The 24,867-nt window shown below is 40.1% G+C and overlaps 1 protein-coding gene and 1 long non-coding RNA gene across 3 annotated transcripts in view; one reads left to right on the top strand and one right to left on the bottom strand.

Annotated features, from left to right (window-relative positions):
• CA8 (carbonic anhydrase 8) overlaps window positions 1–1,958 on the top strand; it is an 85,185-nt gene extending 83,227 nt beyond the window's left edge. For both annotated transcript variants that reach the window (XM_055546058.1, XM_055546056.1), the window contains exon 9: window positions 1,518–1,958. The gene's annotated coding sequence lies outside the window, so the exon portion shown is untranslated. The remainder of the gene's footprint in view (window positions 1–1,517) is intronic.
• LOC129626708 (uncharacterized) lies at window positions 1,512–24,623 on the bottom strand. Its single transcript, XR_008702154.1, has 4 exons — window positions 24,500–24,623; window positions 17,558–17,800; window positions 12,166–12,338; window positions 1,512–1,648 (listed from the first exon to the last, which is right to left on the bottom strand). It is a non-coding gene; the product is annotated as an uncharacterized LOC129626708 (long non-coding RNA).
• Between the last annotated feature and the right edge of the window lie 244 nt (window positions 24,624–24,867).

Below are 24,867 nucleotides of genomic sequence, written 5' to 3'. Positions count from 1 at the left end.
TCACTTCATGGGAAATAGATGGGGAAACAGTGGAAGCAGTGGCTGACTTTATTTTTTGGGGCTCCAAAATCACTGCAGATGGTGACTGCAGCCATGAAATTAAAAGACGCTTACTCCTTGGAAGGAAAGTTATGACCAACCTAGACAGCATATTAAAAAGCAGAGATATTACTTTGTCAACAAAGGTCTGTCTAGTCAAGGCTATGGTTTTTCCAATGGTCATGTATGGATGTGATAGTTGGAATATAAAGAAAGCTGAGTGCCGAAGAATTGATGCTTTTGAACTGTGATGTTGGAGAAGACTCTTGAGAGTCTCTTGGACTGCAAGGAGATCCAACCAGTCCATCTTAAGGGAGATCAGTCCTGGGTGTTCATTGGTAGGACTGATGTTGAAGCTGAAACTCCAGTACTTTGGCCACCTGATGTGAAGAGCTGACTCATTTGAAAAGACCCTGATGCTGGGAAAGATTGAGGGCAGGAGGAGAAGGGGACGACAGAGTATGAGATGGTTGAATGGCATCACCGGCTCAATGGACATGGGTTTGGGTGGACTCTGGGAGTTGGTGATGGACAGGGAGGCCTGGCGTGCTGAGGTTCATGGGGTTGCAAAGAGTCGAACACGACTGAGCGACTGAAGTGAACTGAACTGATGTGAATATATACATACATGTGTGGTCATGTGTATGTACATATGTACAAGGAAATCCATACAGGTATCATGTATGAACAATTTAAAAGTATTGTATCATAGTTTATTAAAGAAGGAAGTTGGTTAGTTTTTCTCTAGTTTTTTTTTTTTTCCTGCAGTGAATATTCTTACACATAAAATTTTTATATAATTAGGTGATTGTATCTCTATCATAAGTTCCACGAAGTGTAATTCTGGGTGAAAAGTATATGCATAATTTTAATAGATATTTGTTGCCCAAAAAACTGGACTAGTTTATGTTTAGCAACTGTATGAACCAGTTGTGAGTTTCCCCAGCCCATCTGTTGTAACACGAGTAGATGTATTGAATGAAAATCTTAGCTGATATTGTTTTCTAAATGAGAAGACTCTTAGTTATCTCAAAATGTCTGCTGGTTTCCTGTGTTATTCTGTATTTATTATTTCTTCATTTATTTAATAGAATTTGGGGACTAGGAAGAAGTGGTCTTTGTGCTTAGTTACCACCTGCAATTACTACACCCGAAATTAATGACAACAACTAAAAGCTTTATTTATTATTTTGCATGACATACAAATTTTTTGTTTAGAAAACAGTTCAAGCATTCACTTATTTGGCTTGAAAATACATGTTTCTATGAAATTTTGCATTAATAGATTCTGTCAAAGAAATAAATGTGGAAAAATTGCAGAGATGACAAACACGAGCATGAAGATATTTTTGAAATTTCCGCGTTTTCTTACAAAACTTCTCGTTGTTGCTGTCTCCTGTTGGACTGTAGAAAAGACTTTTTCAGTTCTGTGGAAGAATATCAGTAACATAATTCACTCCTCCTTTTTTGCCTTGAAGGAGGAAGACAATGGTCCTATGGTGTCCTTGGAGAAGAAACGGAAACTTTGAGCTGCAGCTTCGGTTTATCCTCAGAGCCTGCATTGTTTTCTTCATCTAATCCAACTGTGATGGACATCTGCGACAGTCGCCTGTACACGAGCTCTAATGAAATGTTAGAAATGGCTGTACATTCGAGTGGAGCCCCATATTCTGTATCCATATCACTGCTGCTAGTATTCACATTTTTGCACTTACTGTTTATTGCTTATGTGTAGAGGAAATGAAACTAGTTTTCAGAGTTATTGTTAATATGAATGCATATATATCATGTATTAACACTGAGACAGGAAAAATACATTTCCAGCATTTGCAGTCCTTCATTTCCTGTCTCCAACAGAAAATTCACTCATTCGGAGAATAATGTAATTCTTGATAATAAAATGAAAGTTCTGATCAAGAGCAGCACACAGCTTCAAAATGGAATGTGAAGGATTAGTAAAAATCTTATCCTGTGTTGCTTTTCAACCCTCATACCATGATTAATGTCAGGGTGATTTGTTATAAAACATAATTTGGGAGTTAATGCAAGAACATAATACTTACTTTATATATTGCTTTCTTAGATGATTTAATTGAATATATGAATCTAATTGTACTTGACATATGAGAAGCTGTGGTTTCTAGAAATTTGAGAAAGGTGTAAGGAATAAATTGGATAAAAAGCAGATACTTTATTTTTATTTTATAGCTTTATTTTCCATAATAGAAACATAAATTTAATAATATGGCATAATAATTAAGTGGTGTGCATTTTATGTCTTTAAAATATTTTATTCTATAGGTTTCATATCAGTATATTGTGATATTTCTTTCAAAGATGATCAATATCTTTATGTTAATTAATATTAAGTGCTACTGACAAATTTAAGCATATGCTTAGATGCAATTAGATGTGGCAGAACGAGATAATTTATGTAAGCAGTAGAGTGCCTGGCACAAAGCTAGTACTTAGTACATGTTATTAGTCGTCGTTACAATTATTCTTAAAACTAATGACTTCAGTAACATAGACCCAATTTGAGGGATTTCATGATACAAAATATCAAAGTTAGAAATAATACAGATGGAATTAGGAAGTATGTGTTGAGAGATTTTAGATGTGTTGGGTGGAAGTTGTAATAATGAAAAGCATTAAATGCAAATAAAAAAAAAATCACACCAAATATCCCTGAAAATGGAAGCGAAGATGGTTCATGGTGGAGACTTGGGCTGTGGAGACATAGCTCTGGAGCTGTGGGTGGGGACAGTGGTTTGCTTCTTGTGAATTGACTCTCCTGCTTTGCAAGCAGTGTTCTGGGTCGGGGCGAAGCCTCTGGTTTTTGTGGCTTGTCTCGCCCAGCATGAAACTTCCACCCTATGAATAAGCTGAGGTTAAGGTGAGCAAGGTCCTGGTATTCTCAGTCTGCCTCTGGGTGGAAAACCTCTGCTCTGTGAGTGGGGGTTGGGTGGAGGAAGGGGGCTTAGGGGCTCTTGAAATTTAGTCTCTATAAACCTTTTAAGGATCCTTTGATTGAGGTTTGAGGGAAGAAGGAACCCCATCTTCCTGGCCATACCCACCTAAAATGGGTATTTAATCCTGCTAAACTGGAAGGAGTGTGTTTATGGCTCAGATTCCAAATAATCTTACTGAGATTCAGGAGAGTTTTCTTGAATACATTTTTCTCCATTTGTTGCATGTCCTTAGGAAAATTTCTGGACCCTTTGCATTTCTTCTCCTTTTTTTTTTTAATTATAGTTTTTCTTCTGGACTATTTTTGAAGTCTCTACTGAATTTGTTACAATATTGTTTCTTTCTTTTTTTTTTTAATGTTTTTGTTTTTTGCCCATGAGGCATGTGGGATCTTAGCTTCCTGACCAGGGATCAAACCTGCATCTCCTGCATTGAAAGGCAAAATCTTAATCACTGGACCACTAGGGAAGTTCTCCCTTCATTTTTTAAGAAAATTGTCAGGTATGGTTATATCACTGGGAAGTAGGTCTGTGGAGCTTCTCATGTGGCCATTCTGGCTATAATGCTCTGTCATCTAAGATGGTACACATTACTCAAAAGGTTAGGCTGTCAAGTTCCTTTTGGAATTTTCACTTGAGTAAGCAAAATTGTGTGTCAAATACCATCATTGTGATTGAGGGTAGACTCATGTTTTTGGATACCTTAAAGTTTCTTGAAAGTGCAGTTGACATAACAATAATAGTCATTAGCCTACTGTGTTTATTACTTACTCTGAAATTTTCTCGATTTAATTTTTCTATTTAATTAAGAGCAATTAATTAGTATGTGCTGATTAATGACTTTCAAGCCTGACCTCTACAAAACTGTGCCTCAAGATAGCATGTGCATGAAGAGGCACCCCAGAAACCTCATTTTCCTTAGAATCCATGCACTTCTGTTAGAGTATATTAATATAGCAGATATCGATATGATAAAAAGCAACCTCTACTTTTTTTCATACAGAATATTATTTGCATCATAGTATAGAGTATTATGTAAAAAATGAGGCATTCTACATCAATGATGTAACACAATCCTTAAAGAGAGGCTCACAGAAACATTTGTTCCTCTTGCTGCATTCCCTTCTTTTGTTTAGAAGTGTTTTCTTCTGCTACTTTTTTTTTTTTTTTTTTAAATTTTTGGCTGTGTTCGGTCTTCATTGTGGTGCTCAAGGTCTGCTCTACTTGGGGCACACGGTTCTAGTCACCTCTGCAGTGTTATTCACCAGTCAGGATTAGATGTAGGATCTTGGTCCCCTGACCAGGAACGGAAGCACATCCCCTGCCGTGGAAGGTGGACTCTTAACCACTGGACCAGCAGGAAGTCTCTCCTGTGCCACTTCTGTGTGACCCTGGCAACGGACACTCAGGTCATGTGGTGCTGACACATGACCCTTCACATGGGTTTTTCTCTTTTTTTTAAGAATAATAACAACATAGAAGAAAAAGTTTTATTGGAAACTTTATGTTGTGTTTGACTTAGATTACACTTTAATAAAGTATACTAGAAATTTTCTACTTCTGGTTATATAGGAATACCCATTTGGGGATGATGCTATTGAGTTTTAAGAAACTTTTCAATTTCTAAAACTTCAATGAATCTGCATGAATGACTGACCTTGTAAGGCTTTTACACGCCTACCATCCAATGCAACACTGTAGTTTCAGTGAGTCAATAAAATTAAGGAATTTCTTAGCGCTGCTCCAAAGACCTATATACGCTTGTGTTATTCCCTTTTGGTCTGGATTCATTTCCAGAATGACTCTACTGCAAAATTCCTTTGATAAACTTTAATTGCTTTCAAATTACATTGGAATTCAGTCAACTTCAATAGGAATTTTCTTCTGAAATTATATTAGAATCTGGCCCAAAGGGATTTTTTAAAAAAAAAAAGCATAATAAAGTCTATACATTGCATGAAAAACATGTTATCTTTTATAACATAAAGATGCTTCTTTGTGGCATAAAGAAAATCTGCAGTGTCATTATAGCAGAAGACTGGAATGAAAATTAACTCCTGGAAATTTCAATCATATTAAATTTCCTAATAGAAGCTGTTTTCAGCAAATCTTGTTTGAATAAAATAATCTTAAGAAAATCTTTATAATTAACATGTTTCCCCTTACTCTTCTACTCATACTTAGAAATGATCTTTATATGATATAGTTCCAAAAATTCAAGAAATATGTTTGAGGCCCTATTAGACAATTCACTTGGGTGTCTAGTGAAGTCTCTTACAAGCATTTTGCCCCTTAAGCTCAATAGTTACGATGGTCAACCTCAAATTTTCATACATAACCAGAAACGTGAAGCAGTTTGGAAAATACAGGGACTAGGTAAGGAAAACCTATACTTCCACAGATCTTGGTTTTCTATATCCACAGAAAAGAAATGTGAATGCAGTTTTTCTTGTGGGTCAATTGGCTTTTCTAGGAAGAGGAATTAATGCTTCCAGAGCACCAAGGAGGTGATTTTCTCATTTATGTAAGTGTGAGAAATGTTCTAGGTGGTACCCTCTTGTGCCAGATAAGTACAGGAGACACTTAACTCCAAGGAGCTGTGCATCTCCCAGAGCCTGGGGCCACGCTTACTGTTAGACCTTGCACGAAACTGTTTATTGGTAAACATTTCATGGACGTTGTGCTGCTGCTGCTGCTAAGTCGCTTCAGTCGTGTCCGACTCTGTGCAACTCCATAGACGGCAGCCCACCAGGCTCCACCGTCCCTGGGATTCTCCAGGCAAGAACACTGGAGTGGGTTGCCATTTCTTTCTCCAATGCATGAAAGTGAAAAGTGAAAGTGAAGTCGCTCAGTCGAGTCCGACTCTTCGCGACCCCATAGACTGCAGCCTACCAGGTTCCTCCATCCATGGGATTTTCCAGGCAAGAATACTGGAGTGGGGTGCCATTGTCTTCTTTGATGGATGTTGTACACCTATTATTTCTCAATGCAGTTCCCACCTTTGGGCTCCAGCCTTGCATTTCTCTGTTTTCAAAATCCCTTCCCACCCACTCCCTCCAGAAGACTAAACGGTCCATTGTTGCTAACGTCTACGTCCTTGGCAAGAGAACATGTATTTTCAAAACCATCCTTGGAGACCTTTTCTTATTTCTGAATTACCAACAATTGGTCTGTATTGTTTTTGCCATCTCATGCCTTTGTATTAGATATAGTTTAGTCATCATAATCACATAAGTCACATAATCAGGTTGGGAGTTAGCTTAAAGGAGACCAATAACATTTAAGCCCAAAGAAGCTTTATATTTTCCTTTCTAAATCATATTTTAAAAACTGGCCACATAGGTTGATGTAATTGTTTTCTGGGGTTTCTTAATTCTGTCCTCTGATTTAACGAAGGGCAACTTTCTTTCCTATTTTTAACCAGAGAGAAAAATGTGTCAAGTATTCATATGGTCAAACCTATGCATCTGATGAAGACTTATTTTAATTTTGAATTCCTCTAGGATATTTCCAGCTTTCCTCAACAGTGTAAGTCTCCACAACCACCGTGGGAGGCAGAAGATGAGTAGCAGGAAGCTTGGTACAGCTTCTCCAGCTGATATGTGGGAAGAGAATCACAATAGTCAGTGGGGGCCAAGGGCACCTCCCGGGAGGATGTGGTGTCTAATAAGACAATGTATCTGGGGTGGGTGCAGACATGAGAGAAGCCAAGTAAAGGAGCAGAGAATTGCAATGAAGCCAAACTCCCTGTGGAATGTGCAGATACAGGTTGATAACAGCTTAGATAATAGTTCAGTTATAAAACAGAGACCTAGTTCTTTTTCAAGGCATATCCATAGTAATCTGATCCATATATTTGAGTTGTTCTGCAGAAACTAGGATTCTAACTCACCCCCTTGGAAGGTGGTGACTACACCCTGACCACAAGCTCATAGATTCCAGACTTGCTGGAACTGAAAGGCAAAGGATTAAGATTCTTGAAACACTGCCCTGTTTCCTTACTACCACCCAATGAAAAGAAAGTCCATGAGCTGCAACCTTCAATCCCCAGACCCTTTAGAAACCCTTCCTTGAAAACAATCAGGTAGTTCAGGTCTTTTGGGGCATGAGTTGCCCATTCTCCTTGCTTGGAGCCCTGTAATTAATGGAGTATTTTCCTACACCATGGGGGCTTTCCTGGTGGCTCAGAGGTAAAGAATCCACCTGCCTATGTAGGAGACATGGGTTCAGTCCCTGGGTCAGGAAGATCCCACATGCCATGGAGCAACTAAGCCCGTCACCACAACTATTGAGCCTGTGCTCTGGAGCCCAGGAACTGCGACCACTGAGCCTGTGTACCCTGGTGCCCGTGCTGTACTACAAGAGAAGCCACCACAGTGAGAAGCTGCTGCTAAGTCGCGTCAGTTGTGTCCGACTCTGTGCGACCCCATAGACGACAGCCCAACAGGCTCCTCTGTCCCTGGGATTCTCCAGGCAAGAACATGGGGTGGGTTGCCATTTCCTTCTCCAATGCATGAAAGTGAAAAGTGAAAGTGAAGTCGCTCAGTCATGTCCAATTCTTAGCGACCCCATGGACTGTAGCCTTCCAGGCTCCTCTATCCATGGGATTCTCCAGGCAAGAGGGCTGGAGTGGGGTGCCATTGCCTTCTCCAAATGAGAAGCTGGTGTACTGTAACTAAAGAAGTCTCCCCGCAGCAGTGAAGACCCAGCACAGGCAAAAATAAATAAATAAAATTATAAAGAAATAAGACATCTTTGAGGGCCAGATGAATGAGTAAGAGTATGTGCCTCAATTTTCCCATCCACACTGATAAATCCTACTTTGTCATAATGACAGAACATTGAAGACAAATGAATGCAGTGCGTGGACCCTTCACTTCATCCTGGTGTATACAGAGACCTCTCAAACCTGCACAGATATAGATTTCAGTTGTCCTCCTGCTATCAACCAAATGGATGACAGTAGCTGAACTTTCCAAAGTTTCTGCCTGAAAATATTCTAGCAAAAGAATCTGAAGAAAATAAAATAGATGGTCACTTGATTCATGGGAGTCATAAGCTGCAGTTTCCCTGGTGGGTCAAATGGTAAAGAATCTGCCTACAATGTGGGAGACCCGGGTTCAATCTCTGGGTCAGGAAGATCCCCTGGAGAAGGGGGTGGCTACCCACTCAGGTAGTCTTGCCTGGGAAATTCCACGGACAGAGGAGCCTGGTGGGCTACAGTCCATGGGGTTGCAAAGAGTCAGACATGACTAGCACTTTTGCTGTCACATAAGCTGTGGAATTCAATCTGGTTCTAGTGCATTAAAATTGTGCCAGTTTTGTCTTAACTGGATTTTAGATGAATCGCTAAAAAAACGTCAGCAAGTGCTGAATTAGTGAATTGCAAAGGTAAGAAGTGGGCAGACTTTTGTCAGCAGCACATTGACTACTGAATTAAGTGACAAGGAAGCTTGAGGACTCCTGAGACTGAAATTCCTGATTCCTTACACACTGGACAAGTCCCTCCGTAACAGGATGTCAGCTTGTGGGAGGTGATCCTCACATAAGTATGAGGTAACAGTAGTCCTTTTAATTCTGCCCCCTCCACATTCCTAATTAATCATACCATATTGGACCACTGCTTTATTTTTCTCCTTTTTATATTTATATTAAAAACCCCCAATGTATAGTATCACCATTGACAAGGTTTCTTAATATACACATTCCATTTATTTTCATGACCGCTTAGGACCAGTGAAATTTATGTAGGAACATATTATTATCTGCCTTTCAACTTCTATCTATCAGAAATATTTAACAAATGTTCCCATTGTTTATTATAAAACTATCCCTGAAGCAAAGTGCTTTCATACTTGCATCTAACTGGTGCATTGTCTTTTTTTTGGAGATGCAGAGATTTCTGGAGAGCAATCTTCTGACATGGGTCCCTAAATGATGGAGAGAGAGGATTATTACTCACTGAGATGCCACCTGGGATGATGATCTGGCTCACTCAAAAGCAGAAAGTAGAATAAAGTGAGGTTTATGTGTTGTTGGGGTCAGAAAAGCCCATTACAATGATTTTGTTTGATGCTTGTCATCTAGTCTGTTGCTGTTGTTTAGTGACTAAGTCATGTCCGACTCTTTTGTGACCCCACGGACTGTAGCACGGTAGGCCCCTCTGTCTAAGGGATTTTTCAGACAAGAATTGGAGTGGTTTGCTATTTCCTCCTCCGTGGTACCTTTCCCACCCAGGGATCAAACATGAGTCTCCTGCACTGGCAGGCAGATTCTTTAACACTGAGCCACTAAGGAAGCCCCCACCTAGTCCTTAGCTGTCTCTAGTACAATGCCTGTCCTGATTCAGATTGTTTTGTTTTGTTTTGGAGAGTGGGTATCTGGATCCACAAATGCGTGGGCATTTGGGCAGTAGGAAGGGTACATGGAGGATGATATGGATGACACGGGAAAGTGGGCAAAATCAAGGGTAACAATTAAGCCCCTCTCCCTTATTTGCATCTCTTCTTCCTCTTTTGCTGCAAATTAAACATGGTTGCTACCGTCTAATATTTTTCCCTTAACAGTGAAGGGGACAGGGTACAAGTCTGCTATTTGTTTATTCAACAAGCACTTTTACTGATTTCTTACTGTGTGTCAGTTACTGTGCAAAGAAAACTCAAAACTTGCCCAGAACACACCCAATTAGAATTCAAAAAGCCATAGGAGTGGCACAAATTATATGTTCAAAAGAGAAAAAAAGACTATCCCGAGGTGGACGGCATGTTTATGGAGAAGGTGTCATAGGACTTAAAAGGTGGTGCGGCAGGTGAGAGGAAGGGGTCCAGGCGTGCAAAACAGTAGGAGAAAAGGTGTGAAGAAAGCGAAGCCAGTTACCCAATACAGAGTCGGTGCCTGAAGCATTATAGATGAATTAAAATACGTACAAGAGAGTGGAGAGATGTTATGATAACAGGCAGGATGAAGGATTCAGCCTGAGGACTTTGAGAGCTAGATGATGATGTTATACCTTTATGTATAGGAGATCGGCTCAGCTAATAAAGAATCTGCTTGTAATGCGGGAGACCTGGGTTTGAAGAAGATCCCGTGGAGAAGGGAAAGGTGATCCACTCCAGTATTCTTGGACTTCCCTTGTGGCCCAGCTGGTAAAGAATCTGCCTGCAATGTGGGAGACCTGGGTTCAATCCCTGGGTTGGGAAGACCCCCTGGAGAAGGGAAAGGCTACCCATTCCAGTATCCTGGCCTGGAGAATTCCATGGACTGTTCAGTCCATGGGGTTTCAAAGAGTTGGACATGACTGAGCAACTTTCTTTTAAGCGATCCATTATGCATGTTAAATATGGAGTCCTTGAGTAGCAGGCACTGGAATAGACCCCAGAAAGAATGGAGATAAATGATGCACCCACATCCTTCAACTAGAGGCAGCAGCAAGACTCAGAAGAGGTTTGACCATGAGGTTGATGTCTCCTGGAGGTTACCCCATGTGTAATTCATCATGGACTGGAATGGTGTAAAACTGGGGATTGACAAGCATGTCACCCAGAGGTATGAGCATAGAGTGAGAGGCCAGGGCCAAGAAGCAAAACAGAGAAGGAGACAAGACAGGACAGGGCCTGCTCTACCTGCTGGCTTGAGAGCCAGTGCCTGAAGCTGCTTCCTGTATCACATCTTCGCCTCTTCATCTAAAAAATAGGTGTGAGTGAGCTGCTGTCCTCAGCTTACTGTTGGGGGAGAGTTATTTGCAAGCTTTTTACATGACTCCTCAGGCTCTAAGAGATATAAAATAGCTCTCTGTCTTGTGAAATGTCTTGCTTGTAAATTGTCCCTAAAAGAACTGCATTGTGCTCCTATCTGATCCTCTCAGGTAATGTTGAAGCACCTCAAAGGTAAGGACTGTGTTTCCAGACTCTCTGACAGGTTCCCACTGTGTGTCTTCCCCCCACATCCTTGTTGCCTGACAGATTTCCCAGTAAGCCAAAAGATTCTGAACTTGCACCAGACACAAGCCAGCCTCAGTAACAACTAACTTCAGATTTACTTATCTTTTTGGAAATGCAAAATAGACCTCTGTGTGTGTCTTCCTCCAGCTTTTCTCAGCCCTCATTGCTAAATTCATGATTTCATGGTAAAAAAAAAAAAAAAAAAAAGCCCCTGGGAAACAGCCAGTAAATTCTTGGTGTTTAATATTATCCTAAAGGCAAGCATCTTTCTCTTTCCAACTTGCTGACAACACAACTGTTAGGGGTCATGCACTCAGGATGGGTGTGTCTTCTTGGTAAAAAATAACAGACATGTGGTTGTCCTAACAGTTTCTGACCCTGTTTCTATTTTCTACACTTTCTCCAAGAGGATGTCTGGGTCAGCTCTGACACACCCAGACCCTTCAACTCTGTCTTAACACCCTGGACTGCTGCTAGTCTCCTTTCTCCAGACCAAGCAGCATAAGACCAATCTACAAGTACTTTGGAGCTGGATGTCTTCAAGGCCAGGTGAGTTGCTGTGCACTGGGTGGTCCTCTGCCTGCACATTGAGAGTTGAGGGTACCAGTTGGTGGACTGGGTGGATCCCCAGACTGAGCAGGGTTCCAGCTTAAGAGATGCAGGGCAGCCCCAGGAGAACTGGTAAACCCTCCTGGGCCACTGGCCTGGCCCATTCCTCACTTTGGCAGTTTCATCATCTTCTAACTTCTTTTTTGTTTGTTTTCAAACAGCTCTCCTTTTGAATATTTTTACTCCTTTAAAAGCTGATTTATTCTATCTGCTTTATGCCACATGAGTGCTTTTTCATTTAGTGTAAGCTGGTGCACTTTCTCATTTTGATAGGGATTTGTCTTCAGAATTAATTTCAGTCATTTCTTCTTCTCTTCATATCTTTAGCAACTTACAAACATTTTTTGAAAGATCAGTTTATATGATTTATTGGCTCTTTAAAAAACCATTGCTATCTCTTCCTATTCCATAATTATTTTACTTAAAAGGCTATTTTTCTTATTCAGATGTGAACATAAAAAACAATATGTATTTCTGTTTACATAGTACATATGGGATATTAAAAAAAAAGAATAAGGTGGTTGTGTCCACATATATTTCAATGGGTTTTCTTCAGCCTTTGCAACTACAAAAGCAATACTATTATTTTTGTTTTACCTTAAACCTACCAGAGAAAAGAAGAGTGTTACATAGTGTTTCAATTAGCGTGGTCTTTCTTTCTCCAGTGGTAACAAGTGTGTTGCCGGGAAGCCTTCTCTAGTAGTGTTGGAGTGATGAAGCGTGCCTGGTACATGGCATTGTTTGCAATGACATCTTCTTCTGCACAAGTGTCCTGGAATCACTGTGGATGGAGAGCCTGTCTTAAAAGGACAGCCTACTGTGATTCATAATTCTGGTCCTGCAACAGTAGGCAGAGCCGCCTGAGACAAAAAGCCTTTTCCAGCTTTGCAGGAATCATCACTCAAGCATTTAAAACATGGAGTCTCTTCTACCAGCTCAAAGCACTCCTGTTCGTGTTAATGAAAGTCACACATTTTCCCTCAAAGCCAGAAAGGATGCTTCAATCTTTCCCCAGGAATCCTAGATGATAAAGAAAGAGTATCTGTAACTTCTTTCTTTTTATCGTGGAGCCGAAGGGAATAATGAAGCTTAGAGAGAAGCTGGCAACCCTTAAAATCAAGCTCTCTGTTTGTTGACAACAGAAAAATAACTTAGTGCCGGAGCCTAAATGCAAATGTCTCCCTCCATGCTTGATAATTTTCAGGTTTCTCTTTCCTTTTTCACTTTGAAAGGAAAAGAAAAATCGTTTTGATTTTTAAAGGATAAAACAGATTTTTAAAAACATTTAACAGACACTAGCATCTCATTCTCCCATTAATTCAAATCAAGCATTCTTATTGATAGAATCTGAGAAAAAGAGGAGATAAAACACAATAGATGAAAGACACAGATGGAAATAGTAGCAGCATAATAGTCCTGTTCTCTGGCTCTTAAGGGAGCGGATTCTACCATTCTTCTTAAGCTAAACTACCCCTGATGTTGGAGGGTTGAGTGCACTGAAAATGCTTCATTTTCAAAGAATTAGCAAGATCATTAGCAAATCCTTATAACCAAGAGTAGTACAAAGAATTGACAATAGAGCAGTGTCATGTAGCATTGGTCTTCTAAGGACTCTCATTTTATGTTTCAATTTTCTTTGTCAATCCACATGGTGAATTCTATTCACTTTGAGAATGTAGGGGTAGTTCAGTAGGGCTTCCCAGGTGGCTCTAGTGGTAAGGAACCCACCTGCCAATGCAGGAGACATAAGAGACGTGGGTATGTTGTTCAAAAAATAAGAGGCTGTATGTGCAGGAAAGGACATGGGTTTGGATCTTAAAACACAGGCTCAAGTTTATTTAGTCAGTAAATACTTACGTACTACTCATTCCAGTGCTCAGCCTCGAATGGTTATGGAATCTTGAATATTCAACTTAGTTTCTCTGAGTATATTTCTGTGGAAATATACTACCTTTTGTCTTCTAACCAATTTTCTTTCAGGAACTACAACTCTCCCACCTAGCAAAGTTGCCAAGATCTTCTTGTTGTTTAGTCATTAAGTCGTGTCCAGCTCTTTGTGACTCCATGGACTGTAGCCTGCCAGCCTGTCCATGGGATTTCCCAGGCAAGAATACTGGAGTGGGTTGCCATTCCCTTCTCCAGAGGATGTTCCCAACTCAGAGATCAAACCTGAGTCTCCTGTGTTGCAGACGGGTTCTTTACCACTGAGCCACCAGGGAAATCCAAGGTCTTACCTCCTCCATAAAGTGACTCAGAGAGGGCAGTCTAAACATTCAACCCCCGTGGCCACTGTGATTAATTTGGGATGGGCCCATGGCCTGAGGTTTTCCCAAATGGCTTAGTGGTAAAGAACTTGCCTGCCAATGCAAAAGACACAAGAGATGCTGGCTCAATCCCTGATTTTGGGAAGATTCCCCTAGAGGAGGGCATGGTAACCACTCCAGTATTCTTACCTGTGAAATCCCATGGATAGAAGAGCCTGTAGCCTACAGCAATGGGGTTACAAAGAGTCAGACATGACTGAAGTGACTGAGCACGCATGGCCTGAACTGAGCCAGTCTGAGAATTTTGCTGGAGTTTCCTGGACAGAGGAGTGAGAGAGCTGTTCACGATCGCGAGTTATGAGGATGATAACTTAGTTTTCACGTACCTGTGTACTCAGTCGCTCTAGCTGTATCCGACTCTTTGTGACCTCATGGACTGTAGTCTGCCAGGCTCCTCAGCCCATGGGATTTTCCAGGCAAGAATACCGGAGTGAGTTTCCATTTCCTTCTCCAGAGGAACTTCCCAACCTGCATTGCAGGAGGGTTCTTTACCAACTGAGCCACCAGGGAAACCACATAGAGAGTAAATTTTAAGCCACAGAGGAGGAGGTCTATGGAGCTGTAAAGAGTCCACACAAGAGAGCTCTGATAATGTGCTTTGAGTTGCTATATCTAAGCTTACTGGATCCAGTTCTGGATATTTTAGTTCCATGGAATTAAAGGACTTCAGAATGAGCCTCTCCAAAATGTGCCACTCTGGTACGTGGATTATTCTAAGCTGAAGATGACCAAGGTCCAAAAGGCTCAGAAAGAGCTTTTTACTTCCCCCTTAACTGACTAAAGGATTTAAATAGAGGGCCTGGTCTAAGAACTGTCTGCTTCCGGTGGAGCAGCTAGAATGCTCATACATTAACGGTGGAAATGAAAAATGGTACTGCCACTGTGGGAAGTCTGGTAGTTTCTCCACGACAAAGGATAGCACATATCTATATGAATATTTGTACACACATATTCATATCATGTATGTGACAGCCCCAGACAGGAAATGGTCCAAATGTACATCAACAAGTAAACGTAAAAATGAATTGTGGTATATCCACATAAAGCTTCCCTGGTGGCTCAGTGGTAAAGAACACTCCTGCCAATGCAGGAGACACAGGTTTGATCCCCAGGTCAGGAAGATCCCCTGGAGATGAGAGTGGCAACCCCCTCCAGTGTTCTTGCCCGGAGAATCCCATGGACAGAGGAGCCTGGTGGGCTATGGTCCATGGGGTTGCAAAGAGTTGAACATGACCGAGTGACTAGACAACAAAAACAATGTCCCCATAAAGGAATACTATTTAGGAATAAATGGAATGCACCCATGATATACACAAAATGAGAAATTTCAAAGTAATTATGTTGAAACAAGCTGAGTAAAAAGGACAGATAAACAAACAAGAAAAGAGAACCGTCAGCAGAGAGAACCGCAAAGGATACGGGCCAGGTGTGGTGAGCAGGAGGGAGTCGGCAGTGCCTGTGTCCCTTGAGTGCGTATGGTGTGTGTGTCCCGTTGTCTCTCCCTGGCATGGCAAACATTTGTTTACCAAACGTGGTCTCTTCCTATCTCCCTGTGAACTGCCTTCCTCCCTTTTGAAGTCCCAGCCTCCCGTCCCCACCGCCCCCCGCTCCCGCCACCCCAGCCTCCTTAGCTCAGGGTGGGAGATAAGCCTCAATTGCCTGACTGCCTTTGACCCTTTCATGTCTTTGTGAGCCTGTCATACATTGGAAATTACATCTGCTTTTCTCCTGTTAATCTATCTCATGTCAATTTAATTCGATCAGCCAAAAGAACTTATAAGTATAGAGGAAAATTTTTCAAGTTTTTTCTACTCCCCCCCCCACCCCACTTTTTATCGTTTCACTTTGTTTAGGCCAGTTTGAGTCTTGATGAGGACATTTTGGTTCTTTGCTGGCAAAGCTAGAATAATAGTAGTATTTTCCTTAAAGATTTCTTGTGATCTTCTCTCCATCTTCTCTTTATTACCAAGCCAAACTACTGAAATCATCGCTAAATTCTCATGCTTTGACTATCTTTTTACTTTTCTTTTCCTTTTGAACAATAAATCTTTAAGTTTGAAGTTTAGAGAAAGTTCAAAGAATGGTAATAAAATTAAGAATATGTATTTTCTCACCATAAAGAATTAACAATAAGGAAAACTTGTCATATTAGCTCAGCCTGTTTGTCAAAAATGTGAAACATGGTATGAAGTAGAAATCTTCCCTTTAGCCACCAAAGATATCATCAATGTCCACCTTTGTGTCTGTTTGAGAAATTTTCTAACATACAGCATTTAAACATTTTGGTACTGTAGGAAAGATTCTGATATAGCATTAAAACCTTAGAATTCTTTTGGGGGTAGAGTCCTGTTGATGCTAACATTCTCTTCACATTTTCAGCGCTGACAGCGGTGTCTTTGCTGGCCAAGTGTTCAAAATTTCCTTCTCCATCCTTCCCCTCAATTACCCCGCCCTTCCACATGTCCCCTGCCCCTCCTCACAGACACAGTTATAAGCCAGCCTCCCATCCTTTTAATGTTTTACCTGGTGCAGTTGCTCAGAGAATGTATATACATATTGCTTTCCTGTGACACTTGCCTCAGAAATAGCAAAAATAAATCTGATGGAAAAAAGTCATAAAGAAAGATCTATTCTTTATAATGCCAGCTATCAGGCTGATATGAATGACTCACACTCAGGAAGTGACAAGTAATGTATAGTCATTTTTGAAACAGAAATGACTAATCTTTAACCCTTGACCAACCAGCTCATTGCAGTAAGATTTTCTTGGTATTCCCTAAGTGAGGGGCAGTAGACAGCCTACCCAATGCAGGGCATATCCATTCCCTTATATGTCAGATCTTATCACTGAATATTTTATAATGAGAGACAGGAATTTAAGCAAATATTTGAAGGAGCAAAAGGAGATAACAGTCAAGTGATGGGGTGAGGAGGAGGAGGAAGAAAACCTTAGATGCCAACAGTTTTTGTCCTGGAATTTGATTGGGTTAAAAACTCTCAGACACAAATAGACAAAATATTGTATTTTTACATTTGTGTATATGCATTTCAGTCATTTCTCTCGTGCCCAGCTCTTTGCGACCCCATGGACTACAGCCCACCAGGCTCCTCTGTAGATGGGATTCTCCGGGCAAGAATGCTTTCTTAGTAATTAATTGTGCTAATGCAGCCTATGATTAAACTTGTAAGCTGTTTGAAAGTGTTAATTGCTTAGTCGTATTCGACTCTTAGCAACCCCATGGACTGTACCCCACCAGCCTCCTCGTCTATGAGATTTTCCAGGCAAGAGTACTGGAGTGCGTAGCCATTCCCTTCTCCAGGGAAACTTTCCGACCCAGGGATTGAACCCAGGTCTCCTGCATTGCAGGCAGATTCTTTACCATCTGAGCCACCAGGGAAGTTCTTTAGATAGGTTTAAATGTAGGCTGCATTAGCACTATTAAATCTTAAGAAAGCATAAAAGAGTACCTACTGCAGGACTTCTACTTCTGCCCAGGAAGAATTAAATGCTTTAGAAGCTGCTCTTCTTTCATAAAACCTAGAAAACTGGACTGCGAGCCCAAGAGAAGGAAAACAATGGACTGAGCCCTATAAGTACCCTGGTTAACTGCTTGAAGCAGTTTCCAGGCTGTGGTAGAGGCTGGGAGGACATACATGGAGCTGGTGGCTTACTGACTTAGGGAGACAGAGACGGCAGTTTGGGGAGGCTGATGCAGTCACACTTCATGGGCAGAGGGCCAGGAAAAGTAGAGAGTGCTGGAGATCTGCAGAGGGTTCCTTCTGAGTCTTTGGCTAAATACTCATCTGCACATGTAGGAGGTGAATTTACAGAAGCCAAGAAAAGAGCCACCAGGAAGCAGTAGACCAAAGGATTCCAGGAGCTCACACAGGACTGGGGAGAGTTCATGGTCTTTGCAACCTGCATGAAGAAATTTGGTATGACATGCTTCTGCTGCTGCTGCTACTAAGTCGCTTCAGTTGTGTCCAACTCTGGGCTACCCCATAGACGGCAGCCCACAAACTCCCCCGTCCCTGGGATCCTCCAGGCAAAAGTACTGGAGTGGGTTGCCATTTCCTTCTCCAATGCATGAAAGTGAAAAGTGAAAGTGAAGTCACTCAGTCGTGTCTGACTCTTCGTGATCCCATGGACGGCAGCCTACCAGGCTCCTCCGTCCATGGAAGTTTCCAGGCAAGAGTACTGGAGTGGGTTGCATTGCCTTTTCCTGGTATGACATGGGGTATTGGAAAAATTCTCCCAGGGGTTACACCATCATCTCAGGGCTAAATTACTCCTAGAGTCATCTCTGGGCTCACTGATAAAGATTAGCAACAAGCCTTGAAGGGCTCAACATGGTGTACAAGTGAAAGTGCTAGAGAAGCAAATACTCACTAAAAGAAAACAAACAAACAAAAATCCAGCTCTGAATGACATAACCCTCACAGTGATCAGTAAATGATAAAGAAGTTACTTTGTTTCCAGATAAGCAGGAAACTACACCCAATACCCAGATGAAAATCATCACCAAAAATGACAGAGAGAAAGAAATTAGGAGACAAGGATCTTAACACAACGTTTATAAATCTTAAATATGCTCAAGGATATAAAAGAAAACATGGAAAAGATCAGGAAGGAAATGATAAACATGATAAAGGACCAAAGGAAACTTTGAGAGGTGAAAAATACAATACATATACACACAAAAATAGACTGAATGAGATTAACATCAGATCAGACACAGCAATCACGGAATTAAAAGACACCTGCTCCTTGGAAGAAAAGCTATGACAAACCTAGACAGTGTATTAAAAAGCAGAGACATCACTTTTCAGACAAGGTCTATATAGTGAAAACTATGATTTTTCCAGTAGTCATGGATGGATGTGAGTGTTAGACTATAAAGAAGGCTGAGTGCTGAAGAACTGATACTTTCAAATTGTGGTGCTGGAGAAGATGCTTGAGAGTCCCTTGGACAGCAAGGAGATCAAACCAGTCAATCCTAAAGGAAATCAGCCCTGAATATTTACTGAAAGAATTAATGCTGAAGCTGAAGCTCCAATACTTTGGTCACCTAATGCAAAGAGCCAACTCTTTGGAAAAGACTGTGATGCTGGCAAAGAATGGAGGCAGGAGAAGGGAACGACAGAGGATGAGAGGGTTGGATGGCATCACTGACTCAATAGGCATGAGTTTTAGCAAACTCCAGGAGATGATGAGGGACAGGGAAGCCTGGTGTTCTGCAGTTCATAGGGTCCCAAAAAGTTTTACATGGCTTGGCCACTGAACATCGGCAACAGCGTTGCCTACATTTAAACATTATTTTAAATCTTTTTGTTACTCCATGTTTCACTCAGCTAATTTCTTCTAACCTATCTTCTGTTTCACTAACTCTTCAGCTGGATGTCTTGTGAAAACTCTCCCACTGAGTTCTTAATTTCAGTTACTATATTTTCAGCTTTAAACTTTGTACTTGATTTTTCTCCAAACCATCTAAGTCACTGTGTAACAGTTTCCATTATGCTGTGGATAATTTTAACCTTGGCTTATAATAAATTACTTATTTTGTAGTTTGATAATTCTACTATCTAGAGTTCCTAAAGGAAATTAGTCCCAAATATTCATTTGGAGGACTGATACTGAAGCTCCAATACATTGGCCACCTGATGCAAAGAACTGACTCATTGGAAATGATTCTGATGTTGGAAATGATTGAAGGCAGGAGGAGAAGTGGATGATGGAGAATGAAATGGTTGAATGGCATCACTGACTCAATGGACAAGAGTTTGAGCAAGCTCTGGGAGTTGGTAATAGACAGTGAAGCCTGGTGTGCTGCAGTCCATGGGATTGCAAAGAGTTGGACATGACTGAGCTACTGAACTGAGAGTTCCTATGCATCCATTTCAGTTTTCTGTTATTTCTGCTGATTCTTACATATAGGGTCTTGTGTTTTCAGCTGTTTAGTTATCTTTTACCTTGTTGAACATCTGAAATTATAGGAATAATCTGAGGTCCAAGATGATATAAACTTTTCTTGAATATCTTTAGGGTACTTATTAAATTATAAAAATTTTTGATCTATCTACAAAATTTGTGAGCTTCAAATGAATGTGATTCCATTGTATTGTTGAAAAGTTTATGTGTATCTCTACCTTAATCTATCTATTCATATCATTAAAAGCTTCAAATTGGGGAAATGAACTTGATATAATAGCTAACTCTGGACCAAGCATTTGTATCCCTGATTTTTGCATATTTCATTAGAACTGATTTTATTGATGTTCTAGTTTCCCTTTTAAGCTTCTTGTTGTATACTGTGAACAATAAAAAAATTATTACAGATATAATATTCTGAGTCACCTGAACTTCATAGTTTTAATTGATTAGTAAATGTATTTATATTGTCTGAATTTAAGATTAATGTTCTTTTTAAGACACTGATGTATAGAACAGTCTTATGGACTCTGTGGGAGAGGGAGAGGGTGGGAAGATTTGGGATAATGGCATTGAAACATGTATAATATCATGTATGAAACGAGTTGCCAGTCCAGGTTCGATGCACGATACTGGATGCTCGGGGCTAGTGCACTGGGACGACCCAGAGGGATGGTATGGGGAGGGAGGAGGGAGGAGGGTTCAGGATGGGGAACACATACCTGTGGCGGATTCATTTTGATATTTGGCAAAACTAATAACAATTTTGTAAAGTTTAAAAATAAAATAAAATAAAAAAAAAGATTAATGTTCTTTTTAAAAAGTGAATTTCTATACATGGTTTCTTTCTGTTCCTACTATCTTAAAATATGAGATGCAAATAATGGGACAGTCACATTACATTTGCACAAGAACAGTCGTACTATATTACACTGTAATTTGTCCTGATTATATTGTTGGCCTCGTACAGAATCTATGAGATTTTGATCACAGTGATACAGTTCCCTGGAGATTATAGCCAATAGCTACCTGCTTGATATTATAGAATATTGTAGATAAAAGAAATAAGTTTTTAAAAGTTACTTTGATATAATTTAAGTTTATTAACTATTAAGCATGGAATTCATTCTTTTCTAGGAACCGCCAATAATTGTGCCTCCTTGAATTCAATATTCATTCCAACAAGAAGATAAAACCAAATTGCAGCAAGTCATAGAAGTTCCATTTTCATTTTCATTTCTTGCCAGACTATTATCTTACTTTATTTTAACTCTTTCTTCAACTTTATTACTTCTAACTGTAAGTATCTCACAGTTATCCCTCTGATTATAGCATTGTTCCTTTGAGGAAAATGAGGCTTTGCATTATACTATTTTCCCAAGTGCTTCTAGGATTAGAAATATATTACTCAAATAAGTAGCACACATGTAGGTTTACTTAAAATTTCTTTCTTTTGTAACATAGGAATAAAATATTGGCCTATTTATAACCGGACCACCAGATATATTTTCCTTTTTCCGCAGGGAATGCAATCATACCCAGACTTTAGATATAAGAGCAGATAATGAGAGAATTAACATTATTTGAATCTATTACCTTTCTTTCTGCCCAAACCTCTTTTCTTCATTATATTACCATCTCCTAGTGGAGACTATATTGAAACAAAACAAAATGAAAGAAAAATGAGATAAAATGCAGAAATGGATTTTTCCTTCATTCTCATATAAGGAAACTTTGCATTTTGCTCTACTCTGAAAAGAAAGTAATTTAATTTTTCTTTGCTTTTTATTTTCTTATTTATTGAGTGGAGTAGTAATTTCTCACTTCAGTTTTTCTAAAGCTTTTTTGGTTGAGGTAGGGAGGAGGCAGAGATAACCATATCATTTTCATTATCTTTCTCAAAAATTCAAATACTTTTTCACTTTCAACTTAAGATCATTTAATTATTCACATCAACTTAAGATCATTTTAATGCTTCTGTTATTTCAAAACAATGATCTCTGGACTGAAGTTCTGAGGGGTATAAAACGGAGGGGAGAAGAAAAGAACAAGGTAGCTATCTGAAGCATCTTAGACTAAGATTATATTTCATTAGATTTCTTAAGCTCCTTCACTATGTAAAATTCACCAAATGTTCAAGATGGAGGCAGACCTGCCTCCCTGGGTGAGGAGACCAGATGCCAGTTTGAGCATCTGAACCTCAGCACCATGCAGCACCCAACTTCTGGGTTTTGTGATCTGGTCTTCATGTTGGATTTAACAGTTAACAAACTTGAAACCCTTTGAGTACTTTGACCAAACTATTGTAGTACTAAATTAGATATCACACATACTTATCAAAAGGTGGAGATTATATTATGGTGTCTGTATCAATTAGCTGAAAATACAAGACAGTATTTTTTAAGAACCAAATTCCTTCTCTGTGTGGAAGGAATACAATTAGTCTTTTTTTCTTCTTCCCTGATTAACCTTGCTGCATCCTACCTATTGTCTATAGAAGTCAGCGTGTCTTCATCTTATTGGTACTGAATACATTTTGAAACTTTCTACTCCATCTGAGTTCTTTCATAAATACAACATTGATTTCACATTTGGTGCTGCTAAAACTTTTGCTGTTTGGGATTTCCCTGGTGGTCCAGTGGTTACGACTTTGCTTTCTAACACAGGGGGTGTGAGTTCAATTCCTGCTATTGCTGACATAGAAATTTTAAATAACATCAAGAGTGCATGGTAGCATTCCAAGGACTTTTAAATGCCATTCAGGACCTTTCTGATTCTGGATAGTCTCTGAATAATACAGATAGAGTATTTTTATTTCTTATTTAAAAATAGTTCTAACTGTACAAGTCAAAAAAAGGAGCATGGCTAGAGTCAGTAATACGTTAGAGCCATCTTATATGGGCTTGGAAGATATAGCTGTTAAAATAGTAGCTTTTGAAGCCATAAAATTATTCATGGTGGATGGATTTATTCCTCAGAAACCAGTAGACAGTACAGTGGGAGATGTGTGTGCTAAGTTGCTTCAGTCATGTCCAACTCTTTGTGACCTCAGGGACTCCCGCCAAGCTCCTCTCTATCCACAGGATTCTCCAGGCAAGAATAGTGGAGTGGGCTGCCATTTCTTCCTCCAGGATCTTCCTGATCCAGGGATCGAACCCACGTCTCGTATATCTCCTGCATGGGCAGGCGGGTTCTGTACCACTAGCGCCACCTGGGAAGCCCCAGTGGGAGAGTTGGTTGTCAAATCCGTAGCAGACAGCACTGGCTGGAGTCCTTTTGTTAAGGATCCTTAACATATGTGTCTCCCCAGCTCTCAGGATGTACCCACTACCATCCATTTAGGAAGCATCTTCCACATTATTTTCTGTGTGTTTACATAATATAGGGTTCCTGGATGAAATATATAATTTTGTTAGCATTTTTCCTATTTAATTTTTAAAGTGCGGCAATTTACTCTTTGGTAGCTTGCTTTTCTCCCCACTCAACAAAATCTTGGGTCTCTCTCCTTTTTTAATACTATCTCATGTATCATATACATAGTATATGTATGGTAAAGAATCCACCTGCAATGTGGGAGACCTGGGTTTGACCCCTGGGTTGGGAAGATCCCCTGGAAAGGGGAAAAGCTACCCACTCCAGTATTCTGGCCTGGAGAATTCCATGGACTGTATATTCCATAGGGTTGCAAAGAGTTGGACACAACCGAGTGACTTTCACTTCACTTTGCTATTTATGAATATGGGCATAGTTGTCAAATTTTTACCTTGATAAACATTACAGCAACAAATGTCCTTATACCTATTTTCTGGCCACCGTATTTCTAGGATAAATAATGACATTTGGAATTTCTGGACTTAATGGTCTAAGCATTTATAATTTTAATATAAACTGTAAAATTCTTTCCAAAGATGCTATAATAATTCACAGCTCTGTCAGCAGTCAATGGCCACCCAGTTTCTCTAATCTTGTCCTAGACTTAATCAGTGTACATTTCCTAATGTAATGGTTAAAAAGTGACCATTTTAATTTGTGTTTCCTTGATCTCTGTGTACATTTAACATAGTTTCATATTTATTGAGTATTTGTTATTTGTTTTCAGGAAAAAAGCTGTTCTGGTGCTTTCCTTACTTTACTATTTTTTGGGGCTTTTTTCCCTAATCAGTTTGTAGATCATAATCTGGATATTAATCATACGTCATTTATTACGGTTTGAGTATTCTCTTACAGGGTCCTTTCATAGTATTGCTTTCAACTTTAATCTTTTTATTCTACGTTAATGTTCAGTTCACAGAAAAGTTGCAAAGGTTGTACAGTGTGGTCCTATATTCCCCTCAGCCACTTTCCCCTATTGTTAACCCTTCAAGTTACTGTAGCACATTTGTCACAATGAAAGAATCAATACTGGTATATTATTATGAACTAAATCCATACTTAATTCATGCTTCCCTGGTGGCTCAGTGGTAAAGAATTCACCTGCCAACATAGGAGATGTGCGTTTGATCCCTGGGTTGGGAAGATCCTCTGGAGAGGAAATGGCAACCCACTCCAGTATTCTTGCCTGGAGAGTCCCATGGACAGAGGAGCCTGGTGGACAACAGTTCATGGGGTTGCACAGAGTCAGACACGACTAAGCGACTAAACAGCAACAACAACATCAACACACTGAGTTCCCATTTCATTGGTTCTCACCAGTGCTCTTTTCCTGCTGCACTTTTCCATTCAGGACACCAGGTTGCATCAGTCATCAAGTCTCCTTGGCTCCTCTGGATGTGACATGTTCGCAGGCTTCCCCCGCCTTCTTTCTTTGATAACCTTGACAATTTTGAGGAATACTGGTCATGTATTCTGTAGAACCTCCCTCAGTTTTACAAAATAGAATTTTGTTTGTCTGATACGTTTCCCTAGTTTGACTGGGATGATGTTTTGGGGAAGGAGACCACAGAGGGGAGGCAACATCTCATGATAGGATAAAGGGGCCACGCTCTTCCCGACTCATCCCTGACGATGGCAGCCTTCATCTCCTGGAGACGGGAATGTTAGAAGTAGGAAGTAATCAT

This window comes from Bubalus kerabau, chromosome 14 (genome assembly GCF_029407905.1).
Source record: "Bubalus kerabau isolate K-KA32 ecotype Philippines breed swamp buffalo chromosome 14, PCC_UOA_SB_1v2, whole genome shotgun sequence".
NCBI lineage: Eukaryota > Metazoa > Chordata > Mammalia > Artiodactyla > Bovidae > Bubalus > Bubalus kerabau.
This window is presented reverse-complemented; position numbering and strand designations above follow the sequence as displayed.